Source organism: Adiantum capillus-veneris, chromosome 15 (genome assembly GCF_014529385.1).
Source record: "Adiantum capillus-veneris isolate H3 chromosome 15, ASM1452938v2, whole genome shotgun sequence".
Lineage (NCBI taxonomy): Eukaryota > Viridiplantae > Streptophyta > Polypodiopsida > Polypodiales > Pteridaceae > Adiantum > Adiantum capillus-veneris.
The window spans coordinates 60,388,947-60,402,403 of NC_140945.1; positions in this window are offsets into that span (position 1 = coordinate 60,388,947).

Below are 13,457 nucleotides of genomic sequence, written 5' to 3' on the forward strand. Positions count from 1 at the left end.
GCTTGTTTGAATCCGTGCATGTATACACATGATAATAGATCAATTTGAGAAAAAGCAAGATTTACACTGTCTAAGTGAGGAGTGTAAATAGATCACCTGAGCATTCTGTTAGTCCGGGATAGTCATGCATGGTCCACATTAGAATGCCTCTGATCAAAGCATTCCGTCGACATGTGTGTCGGCTCATATCCACCACCTCTATGGCAATCCACAATTGTTGTAGCTCTTCCAATAGTGGACGAAGATACACATCCATATTCTTCACTTTATATCGCCCCGGCACAATCAAGCTTAGCCATAGGTGCCCCTTCTTCGTAGTCAACCACAGGCTCTGGTTGTAGTTGACGATGACAACGGGCCATACACTGTAAGATGTTGATCTTTGACCAAATGGATTTACACCATCCATAGTCAGGCCTAAGCGCAAATTTCGAGCTTCCCTCATTTAGAGTTTTACATTTAGAGTTTTATTAAAGTAAACTAATTGTAATAGATTACCTGAAAAGCATTGTGACGCTAGTGTCACTCCATCCAAACTTTGTCTGCATGTTGAGAAGAACCAAGAGCGCTTTCAATCTAGACACATGTGCTCCATTATACAATAGCCTATCGGCTTCACTTTTCATATCATCATAGACAAGCCTTTCTGAATCCATGATCGTCTCGATCATTTCATCAATTTCGGGCTCAAACATTGCCTCGTTGGGAATGTGGTCTGCATGATCATCCCCCGAGCTGTCAGAGGCTACATCTTGTGGCCTCACATATGCTGCTTGACCAAAGCGCCTGCGAACACGTCTATTGGGTTGCAAGATTGCTGCCTGTTGGCCAGCGTCAGAGTCCGACGAGTTATAATTGGCAACAACTCGATCTATAATAGATGGATCGAACTCGCCAAATTTGCGAACGTGCTGCAAAGAAACGCGTCTTGTCCGTCGCATAGCATGCTTGCAATGGTTACAAGGACATAAGATCCTCGTTGAGAGATAGGTGTTTCGATTGGACGGCCCCACATCCTCGTCACTACTCATAATGAGCCCAAAAATCTTATAACCTAGACAATAAATTTAATCTTCTATTGACATTTAGAATCTTCTCTCTCTCTCTCTCTCTCTCTCTCTCTCTCTCTCTCTCTCTCTCTCTCTCTCTCTTTGTTCACACTGTAAACTACCTCACATTCTCTAGTCATGTCCAATCCCCGCCCACCTCAGTCTAGAGGTGCACGGAGATCAGAACCACCGGGTTATAATCTCGTCTTTATTGGTCAATGCCTATATTTGTGGCTACAAGAAATCTACACACCCACGTCTACATGATACTGCATGTAGTGGACAAAACCCCTTTGCCTCTTCTGTAGTTGTAGCATTTCACATCATCTTAACATCTTTTCATAGTAGATCTTTGTTTGTAGCATGCAGGTACGTCATTCTTGCAATGTAGCTGATGTCTGCTCAAGGCACTTAATTCTTATTCTAGATTTGACGGGATGTGCGTGGTGTGTGTGTGTGTGTGTGTGTGTGTGTGTGTGTGTGTGTGTGTGTGTGTGTGTGTGTGTGTGTGTGTGTGACCCTTGAAATCGTCATCTTACATCACTAATTTCTGTGTATGCTCAATTTGCTCTTCCGTTAGCTGAACATGACGGCTTATGGTATGGTAGCAGCAGTCAAACATGCAGGTGGAATTGCTAGTCCGCATGGACTGTCGAGGCTGTGAGCGCAGGAAATTTTGTCTCCATTTTCTCGCCATTTCTTCTAACCTTATCTTAAATGATTTCCTCGCCATTTCTCCTAACCTTAATTAAATAACCTAAATCTAATTTAATATAACAACCCTAAACCTAAATTAATAAACCTAAATCTAATCTAAAATAACGTAAATCTAAATCTAACATAAATAAACTTAAATCTAATCAAATGTAAATCTAACTAAAAATAAACCTAAATCTAATCTAATTTAACTTAAATAAACCTAAATCTAATCTAATTTAACTTAAATAAACCTAAATCTAATTTAACGAAAGTCTACATCTAACCTAATCTTTAACGTCTTTTGGGATAGTTTCCTACGACGTTAAAACTCTCTTCTTCTTGTGTGTGTGTGTGTGTGTGTAGGTGTGTGTGTGCCAATAAAAAGAGAAAAATGGTATAACCTTTCTATCACCCTAGTGTGGTAGATTGGTTATGCCATTTTCCTCTTGAATAACAAGTCTTGGTTTCAACTCCTCGTCGGCTAGATTTTTAGGTCTCTTTAATTAGTTTCTTACGAAGTTAAATTAAACTCTCTTCTTTTCGGGTGTGTGTGCACGCCAATAAAAAAAGGAGAAAAATGGTATAACTTTTCTATCACCGAAGTGTGATAGATTGGTTATGCCATTTCTCTTATGAATAACATGTCTTGAGTTCAACTCCTGTCGACTAGATCTTTAAGGTCTCTTGGGATACTTTCCTACGATGTTAAGACTCTCTTCTTCTTCTTCCTCTCTCTCTCTCTCTCTCTCTCTCTCTCTCTCTCTCTCTCTCTCTCTCTCTCTCTCTTTGTTTTATATATATATCTCTCTCTCTCTCTTTTCCTCTCTCAATGTGTGTGCATTTTTTTAATTATTCATGTATGTGTGCGTTTTTTTGGTTTATGCATGCTCTCTCTCTCTCTCTCTCTCTCTCTCTCTCTCTCTCTCTCTCTCTCTCTTTTCCTCTCTCAATGTGTGTGTGCTTTCTTTGATTATATCTGTGTGTGTGTGTGTGCGCATTTTTTGTTTACGCATGCTCTCTCTCTTTTCCTCTCTCAATGTGTGTGTGCTTTCTTTGTGTAGGCATGTGTGTGCGTTTTTTGTTTATACTTGTGCTCTCTCTCTCTCTCTCTCTTCTATCTCTCTCTCTCTCTCTCAAAATCACAATGTGTGTGTGTGTGTGTGTGTGTGTGTGTGTGTGTGTGTGTGTGAAAGAGAGGGAGAGAGAAAGAGGGGAAGGGACCATGAGAGTGAGGAGAGGGAAGGAGCATACCTGGCTCTCCTTCCTCTCTTCGTGTGTGTGTGTGTGTGTGTGTGTGTGTGTGTGTGTGTGTGTGTGTGTGTGTGTGTGTGTGTGTGTGAGAGAGAGAGAGAGAGAGAGAGAGAGAAAGAGGGGAGAGAACATGAGAGTGAGGAGAGGGAAGGAGCATACCTGGCTCTCCTTCCTCTCCTCGTGTGTGTGTGTGTGTGTGTGTGTGTGTGTGTGTGTGTGTGTGTGTGTGTGTGTGTGTGTGTGTGTGTGTGTGTGTGTGTGTGAGTGTGTGGAGAAGAAAGAGAGAGAGAGAGGGAGAGCGTTATCTTGCTTGCTTCAGCGCCCGTCGAAAACTCAGATCTGAGATCTGAGTTTTCGGACGCTCTCAGTTATTTTTTTAGCCCTGTCGGCATCGCTATGAGCGTCGCTATGTTATCTGTAACATAGCGACGCCGTGCATTTTCATGTTTAAGCATCGCAGTATGAGCGTCGCTAATGTTAAGCATAGCTTGTAGTGTCCCACACCCTAAGACTGTGTGTGTGTGTGTGTGTGTGTGTGGTGTGTGTGTGTGTGTGTGTGTGTGTGTGTGTGTGTGTGTGTGTGTGTGTGTGTGTGTGTGTGTGTGTGTGTGTGTGCGTGTGCGTGTGTGTGTGTGTGTTGGCAATGTTTTAACATTCACTAAGCATTGAGTTAGTTTTTGTACAAGCTCTACGATAGCATCATAACGAGCCATATCCATTTGCAAGTCACAAATAAGGTATTACGCAAGATCCATTCCTCTCTCTCTCTCTCTCTTCCCTTTGCTCTAGCTCTCTCTGGTCCATTTTGTGTGCGTCTTGGTGTGAGATTTTGTGTGTGTGTTTTGTGGCTCATCTTCTTAGTTTTGTGAAAAAATTCTCTCTTGTGTCCTAGTTCACATACCATCACTAGGGTGGTGCCCCTATCTTGTTTTGGTTTGGCTGTGGGTTTGTTGTTGTGTTATCCTTGTGGTTGCCCCAGCCCCAATTGAGCAGCACAGGAGCCTTGAGGGGTGTTTAGAGGTCATCTCTCGTGTTTCCCGCCCCCGACCACCTCAACAGGTTGGGACCAAAAGTTACATACTGATTTATGGGCATATAGAGTTGCCTATAAGACTTCCATTGGAACAACACCTTACAACATGGTGTTTGGTGTAATGCCATTCTGCACTTGAAATCTTAATCACAATCCTAAGAGTAGCTAAGCGATTAGAGCGGACAAGTCATGAATTGTCATCACGTTTAGATGATCTAAAAAAGCTAGAAGAGCTATTTTTTCAAGCTATAGCATCTGTCTATGCTCAAAAAAGACGCCAGAAAGAGGTCTTTGACAAGCATGTACAGTCAAAAGAATTTAAAACACGGGATTATGTCTTAGTGTATACCCTGAAACAACATGCTACAAAACTCAAAAAGCAAGGAATGCGACCCTTTGTGAGAAAAAAATTGTCACCAAGTGGGGCTGTCAACCTTGCAACATTTGACGGAGAAGAAATGCCTAACTAGATTAGTGGTTGCAGGCTCAAAAAGTATCATCTACCACTAACCCATGAAATTCTATAGTGGATTCACAAAGACAAACAACAAACAAAAGAAAAGAAACAAATTGTTGAAGAAGCACAAATCGAAGCTAAAGTATGAATGGCTAAGCGAAAGCTTCTACGACAACAACAAAAACATGGAAGACCACTGTAGATCAATGATATTTTTATTGAAGAACTTGACGAAGTTAGAGTGGACCCAGTGATTAACGTCAAGATTGGTAGCAACCAAGTCGACACTATCACTCTACTCAATAGAGGAGCCCAATGAAATACCATTTTCCTTAGCTTGTATACACAGATTGGTCAAGACGTAGAGCTGCAAACGACATCACACGAGATGTAGACTTATACTGACCACCAGATAGGATTAGTGACCTTATCTGTTCAAATCAATCAATATGTCTACCCACACAAATTTATGTGGTAGAAGACCATCAAAACCAACACAAACTATTGCTAGGACAGCCATGGCAAAGGATGTACAATGTTTAGACTGATTGGAAGTCCGATCGGGTACAAATTTAGAATGAAACAGAGAGGCAAACAGATCCATTGACTAAACTCATAGAAATAGAGCTAGCAATGGAAAAGACTATTGATAAGGGCAAAAAACCCTTGCCTACAAGAAACATGCAATGGATTCCCCAAGAATCTTCTTAAAAACCAACACACCAAGTCAAGATGAAATCAGCCCAATCCACACCATCACCGACAAAAAATCCAATGACACAATCGAAAAACAAAGAGAGGGATGGATACCAGAGCAACATCTCAAAAAAAGCAAGTTTGGGTCAAGAAAGATGAGATATATGCAAAACATTCACTCAAAACCTATAAGCCGGCAAAGACTTTGGTATCACCTCACATACCCATATGAAACCCCCTATATCTATCACAAAAAGATGGGTGCCAAAGAAGTTGGTTCAAGCTCAAAAAACACAGGAGCTTACTTGGATTCCTAAGAGTATTAAGTTGAATCCCTCTATGAGGCCAAATAAATCAACCAAGAACCACCAAGCAAATCAACTCCCAACCAGGTCAACAAAGCAAGTCTAGATAGCCAAAGAGTTATGCCAAGCACAAAAATGTCAACTTTGGATCTGGATTCCAATGGCAAAAACACAAGACAAACATCAAATCCATAGGCAGGATAAGCAGCTGTAGAAACACAAAGTATGGTGGCCAAAACAGCCCAATCAAGACATTAATACGGTTGGTCTTGTTGAATTTTCTAGATGCCTATTGAAGAACATGTTGCACTACTCGTACAAAAGCTATATGGGCCCCATAGTTTTTATCCACCTAATTTCCAAATTTGGGGGGGGGAGAGACATGAAGAAATACAATGATTGCAGAACTCACGCAAAAGGTTTTATATATATTACGAGTATATTACCATGCATTGTCTTGCAATGGTTTAAACCTTGTTGTGCTTTATTGCGATTGGATTTTTCTTAAAAGCTAAACAGTGTGCCTGAAAAGTAAGTAAAGGGGGATCAGGTCATGACCAGGCCAAAAGTAATCCCATTGTCTTGTATATACTCCATACATGAGAGCTTTTTGTATTTTGTTTCTAATTATATGGTCAACCATTGTCAAAAATTGAGAAAAGTATAAAAATAGACCAACGGTGGCTTAAACATCTGTAAATAGCAAAAAGATTATTTTCTTAAGCCAAGAATAATTTACCTAACTTTGGGTAATTTTTAAATAATTTTTGGTTTGATTTTGCTGCATTTTGGGATTTATTGCATCTTTTAAGTACCTTTTTGGAATTTTCTTTCAAAAATCTTATAAAAAAATCCAAAAAAGAAATAAATTATCTGAAGCCAAACGACAAAGTAACTTAACAGAAAGAACTTACAATTTTTTTTTGGAAGAAAAGGGAAGATGTCAAATTTTGACCTAATTACGATGTGAACAGAAGATAAACTTTTTGTATCTTGGACATACGAAGTCCAACGTGGAAATTGAAGATCTTGTGGAAATATAAGGTATGCACATGGAATGATGGGATCAGGAATAAAAATGGGCTTCCAAAAGCACTAGGCACATGTACTAACTTAGAGGGATTTTCTAGTCATTTTCACATAGCGACTTTGCGAGTGAGAGCAGCGAGCAAGCATGCGCGACCTTCGGAGATCCCATACACACATATCAGGCATCCCCATGATGAGTGGAGATAGCGATGAGTTCTATGATGCTTATAGAATTTGTGCATGCATGACAAAAACTAACCCACTCACCAAAAACACAAAAATAGAGTATAGGCACCTCACATAGAAAACTAAGCACTGCACAAGGTAGAAAGTTCCAAATGAAAATGCAGTAGAACCCCCAAAGCATGAGGATTGCAAAAATGTGACCCAGATCAGTAGCATGTGCCAGTGACACCCACCACGGTAGCTCCCACCTGGCACCAAATCATGAATAGAGCATACCAATAGACAGTCCACCTCCAGAGGGCCTAATGAGGCTATGATAACCTCAAATGCATACCTAAAACTCAATAAAAGTAGATAAAGTTCCCAAGAACCCAGATATTGTTCTCACATAGAGAATAGGTAGCCAAACTACAGGTGTAGGGCCTCAATAGGATCTTCTTTGCATGTAGAACCCAACCATGTGATTTTATAACAAATTAGCCTCAACTGACACTGATTGTAGTAGCTGCCAAAGGGCTCAGATGATGTTTTTTTTTGTATCAGCAGGTTCTGTAGGTGAAGAGGAGTCTATATACAGCTCATTTGCTCAAAATGGACCAACATGGAATTTCCACTCAAAGATTTGCAGATTTTGGAATCCAACAGTCGAAAATTTTCAAAACTAGGCAAAACTTGTGCAAAAGCCTTGAATTTTTGGACCATAAGCTCCTCCTAACCATAAGGAACCAATAACCATAAGGAATGGGGCAAAACGTGGGCTACAGTTCAACTTATCATAGAATGTGCGTTTTCAATGGATCTTTTCAAAAAACAGGCATATTGGCTAGCCCTTGGGACAAAGTTTACAACCAAACCCTTCAAAAGCACATAAATAATCATAGGAAGCTACAAGGAAGATTTGAACCCAACTCCAAAACCATAACTAGGGCTTGCTTAACAGAAAGGACTTCCAACAAGAGGAAAAACTAAGTGGTGACCAAACCAGTTATCCAAAATGACCATGTAGGGTGGCAGTGGACTCTACGCACCAAGGGGAACTAGATGGTATCACTCATGCTAAAAATGGGCACAATTCACAGGTATCGTGGTTGTTGCCACATGACCTAAAAATGCACTTGAGCCAGGAAAATTGACAGCTATGGTATGTTGCCAGTCCAAAGAACCCATTTGAAGCGTAGAATACAAAAATGAAGTAAAAAAGGCACGTCAAAAGTCAAGAATTCCAACTTGGCTCCAAAAAGACCAAGTAAAAAGGGGTACAGATACTTTTTGGGCCTAATTTGAGGTTTTAGGTGTCCAAATTGAGCATACATAGCATGTATGGAATTAGGGAGAGACGAATATACAAAATATGTGAAGATGTTTTAGATTTGGTAGTGATGATACCTATTGCAACTACTTCCATTTGTCAGATTTTAGGGACTAGAGTAGACCATCATTAAGTACATCCAAAGAGGATCCCAATGAAACCTCATATGCCAAAATTAGACACCTTGAGATGAAGATATTGACAAAACTAACTTTGAGGGTACTTACTACACAAATGACTGACATTTGTGCAGCTCAAAATTGGATTTTTGTCATTTGTTTGCCACAGGATCAGGTACTCCTAGAAAAATGAGACACAGAAGCGCATATCTACAAGCTTGAAGAAAAGGAGAGCTATCAGGTTGACATGCACCATATTATAGTCTAGGGCATGTTTTATCAACAAGCCATCCAAGTGTAGCACGGCCTCAGAGTTTTCAAGTGTGTGTGGAAAGAGGAGCAATGAAAGAGATGGGAGGAACCTCAAATGCCCAAATATTTCAACACCATTGCTTATACACCTCAAAATACCAACGGAGACATCTCAAGGCTAAGAGTCAAGGATTTCCTATCCAAGCAGATAGTTCGAGTACGACAACCCAAGGCAAAGAAGGTGGCAGCACCTTCTACATCTGCAAGGACCACAAGCAAAGAAAACAACACAACCAAAATACATTAGGGATGAAGGGGCCACTAGCTTTGAGTTAGCTGGATCAAAATGGATGAGGAAAAGATATAGCTCCAATAATTAGATCCCACTACTCAAGAAAGAAAGCCAGTATTGGCATACGCCAAGAGAGTGGAGCAAAGAGAGCAAAGAGCTAAGGATGAACAAGAAAAAAAGAACAAATGTAAAGAAGAAAGGAAGAAAAAACAAAGGGAATCTGATCAAAGAAGAATAGATACAAAAGAACTTAGAAAAGAAGAGGCCCAGAGTTTGCTAGACATGATGAGGACCAAGATCAAAGAACAAATGGGCAGACATCAAAAGAGACCAACAGAAGAAGGAATAGAAGGGGAGGAGCCTAAAATAATGAAGACTCACAATGAACCTGAAGAAAGTGCCTCCGCACAGGAGGACAAAAAGAAGATTGGATCGCCAACAAACCTCTACAACCATTACAGAAGAAGAAACCTTTGATGAAGACAATGTTATAGAAATGATGGACCATAAGAAAAAGCAATCAAAGGCTAGTGAAGTTCATGTCCCAATAGTGCATGTTCCAAAGAAGGGTCTCTCTACCCTGATGTGGGTAATCACGGATGTAGAGAATGCAATGGGGTGTGTGAATTCTATTCAAAAATTTATTTTGAAGCAGAAGGAGGATTTAAAGCTTGCAAGAGACAGAGCAGAAATAAATACAAGGACACTAGAAACTCTGTAGGTAGCGATGAACAATACAAAGACTTGCAAAAGTATGTCGTAGAGTTAGACGCAGAGATTAAGCAGATCAAGATAACCAAGGTGGAGCAGTTATTGGAGTTCCAGGTGACTTTAGATGAATTCAAGGCATGGAAGGATGCTGTAGAAGCAGATGTAATGGAACAGATGACTTAGTTGCAGACGGAATTCAAAAAAGTGCAAGTGGATAATACACTACTATGCATGCTAGTGGATCAAAATAGTTGTTCTAATCACTAAGTTAGTGCAGGATAGTGTGGAAGTTGGCAATCCAATAATTCTTATGGAACAAAAAAGATTTGTTGATGGTGAAGATAGGGGAGAGCACTCTAGTAATGTGAAGCAGTTCGGTGGTGGCAAGCGCTCTTGTTTAGCTCAATGTTTAAAGTTTGAATTCGCAAGGGCGAAGTCCTCTCAACACAATTCTTTGCTTTTTGGATCAAGGGATTGTGAGCATTGGGTAAAATTTCAAGGAAACATCAAGCCACAAGGCAGTGCTTGTGTAGAAGGCATGCTTAGCCATTTCTTATTTATTTCCCATTTGTAAGGTTAATTTTTTTCCTAGATAACCTCTTGTAATCTTGTTTTGCACAAGCAATGAAGGAGAAGTAGTTCTTGTCTTGTGTCTATGTATGCAGACATTCTGGAGTTTGTCTGGTTTTCCTGCTTATGTTTACCATAGTTAACATGTCCTCTTAACCAAGCAATTTCCTAGAATTATTACAAGGGATGCCAATGAGGTCTTAGAGTGTTTGATATCCACCACAAAGATAGCTTATGACATGAAAAGAATTTATAATTTTTTTGGGCTATGAATTCCAGCTCTAGAATTGTCTTTTAGAAGCATTTTTCATCCTAAACTGTGTCAAAAAACGTGTGTTGTTTTTTCCATTTCTCATAAAACTGGCCATAGATCACCCTAAAACACATCTAAGTAAGTTCTAGAGTGCTACATAAGTATCCTTCATCATTACAAAGGTTTTCAAATGATTCTAATGCATTAATACTCTATGCATTTGAAGTTATGGCCTATTTAGAAAATCATGCCATGTAGATTTATGGACAAATTTAACACTTTGATCAAATTTTTGGTGGATTCTAATGATTCTAATGCATTAATACTCTATGTATTTGAAGTTATGGCCTATTTATGAAAATCATGCCATGTAGATTTATGGAGAAATTTAACACTTTGATCAATTTTTTGGTGGCAATGTATATTCAATCAAAAGGCAAGTTTGATTGTGCATAGAGACTCATCACTATGTATTGCATCTTTCTTGAGTTATGGGATACCTAATATCCACAAAAACTAACAACACAAAGTCGAGAAAAAAAAACATTTTTAAAAAATCGGATTCATTTTGAGTTAGAAATGTATTATGTCTAATATTGCTCGATTCCTTCAATGAACATGGTCAATTTGTAGCTTAGGTCCAAACCTAAGCTTACAATACCAATTTGGCCATATCTACATACTTTTCAAAGAGACCGGGACAACCACAATGTGGAAGCAATGTATTTATATCTACAATTGTCATACGAAAACAATTTTGAATGTTTGATGCTTTGCAGGTGTTAATATAAAAGTGGATTTCCAAGATGTACTGATGTAAGCATATATACAAGTAAATATGGGTGTGGTTACAAGCAACAATGAACGGTGGAGGTGGAAGGAGGGGAGTGTTTGTATAGAGAGTAGTGCACGCAAGCAAAACAAAGGAGACTTGAGCAAGGAGCGCAAGGAGCATCAAACTCATTGAAGAGGTTTACATACCTGTGTACTAATCACCAATAGAGTGCTTGATCTTGGAGACAATACCCCAAGGATTTGCATCAGAGGATGCATCCTCAACCCGTCTATGAGGCTCATCTGCAGGCATCGCTCCATTTTTTACATTGATTCTAAAGGTTTCTTCAGCATCCTCAATGAATACACCTACAGTTCACACACCACGGCCGTGTGATTGGAAGAAGCAATGGGCATCCTCATTGTTGTAGCCAGCATAAGAGGTAGATTGCGTCTGAGGTTCGAGCACTCAAGCACGCCTTGTTGATCATCCACTCATGTATACTACATAACTCTCATTGTGGGTGCTTGGGGTCGTGCAACATTTTGAATTGAAAGCATGAGCTTCACATATTCTACATGCATCACACAATGTATTTAAGAAAACCCTCTTAATGTGAGTAAATATGCTAGCTAGAGGGTCTTCTAAAAATATTACCTTGCATTTTAGATGTTATCATGATCAAGAACTATACTCATCAAGTGGAACCCCATAAGACTGCAATTGATCATTTGAAAAAATTGACTTTATAAGTTTAAGAGAAAATGAAGAGTTTCATAGAAAATTTTACATGAATTTTCTACAATTGTGCTATAGATATTTGCAAGTTTTGTGTGCACAAAAAATTATTTGAGAGTATATAAAATAATGGAAAGTTCTACATGTTTGAGATGGCCATTTCAATCATATTCTTGTATACAAAGAAAAATACAATTTTGATGTATTTGTGAGTTTTAGAAAGGGATACATTTCTTACCCTCTTCATTGAGGCCTCAAGGGGGCAAGTAAAAGTGCTTTGGTAAGCAACAATTATTGGATCATTTCAAATATTCAAAATTGTGTACAAGAAAACATTGATATTTCAATTCTTGAGACATAAGCATTCACAGCCTCAAATAACTTCAAAATTTTCAAGTAGATCAACTAAATGTGTCAAAGTACATGGTACAGACACAATTGGGACACCTAGAATCTTGATTTCAATGTTATTATGGAGGTCTCAATATTTTCAAAAGTTTTTACACATTAAAAAATTCAAGCTAAAGTTCAATCAACAAGATTTAATTGAGATATGAAGCCAATAAAACACGTAGTTTCTTGGTTTCAACATATAAAGTAATTTGTAATTGTCAAACTACACTATAATAGCCCCAATTCCATGAGAGGATCTTTGGAAGGCCAAATTCATGCTCTTAGTCAGCACGTGTTTAAGTATGAAATTATGTCTATCACTTGCAAGTGTCTTGAAAACTAGTCCTTGAAGCGCATTCCATTGTTCTATAACACTAACTTACTATTTTACCAAAAAAAAAGGTCATCTCCATAATAAAAATCAAAATTTTATGATTGTTTTGGCAAAACATCTTGAAATTTTACTAAAATTTATGACTTAGAACTGACCGTAATTCTCTCCATAGGTCCTTAATTTTGACATGGAGAAAAAATCCAATGTTTTCTTTCCCTCATAACCAGCATATGGTAGAATCAAGGTCTAAAAAAATTCTTTCTAGCTTGACAAATAAATTGCCAAAACTTTGGTAGGAAAACATGACACTTTAGTGTCCAACTATGGGACTAGTGTTAAGGAGGTAAGATTGCTACTATATGTGAGATCTTGAATGGTTGTTGTGGTCAAAAATTATATCAGAGATCATGGCAAGCAAGATGTAGGGTTGTATTTGCAAGGAAGCTGAGTAGCAAAAAGCGAGTAGCGGTACTTGTCGACAAAGAGCATTGTTTCCTTTTTTAAAATTCATTACTCAAAGGGTGGTTCATATGCCAAGAGCTGGTGCAACAAGAAAAAAAAGAAGACCAAAGCAAGTGAAGGCTAAGCTTGCACTTGTGGACGTGGTTGAGAAGAGCAAGGGAAGGGAACTGAAATAAATAAAATAAAGAAAAGGGGAAGAAAGGATGTGCACCTTCACCTATGCTCCCCTTTGTCAAAAACTTTGGCATTCGTACTTCCGCTTACGATCTTGCCGAATTTAAGAGCACACGGTGCAAATTGTGGTCAATGTTTGTATTTAGATTTTGAATTCATTAATTGTATTAGTTTAAGGTTTCAAAGGTGTCTTTCATGCTATAATATCTTGTGTTGTATATCTTTCTCTCACTTTTTCCCACAATGAGCAACTCGGTGCTCACCTCACAAAAAAAAATCCCTCTACAATAGCTTCTTGAAAGCTCTAGACCTATCAAAACCGAAAGAATTTTTGGATTTTTTCCTTGATGAGTATCTTTGAAACCATTCG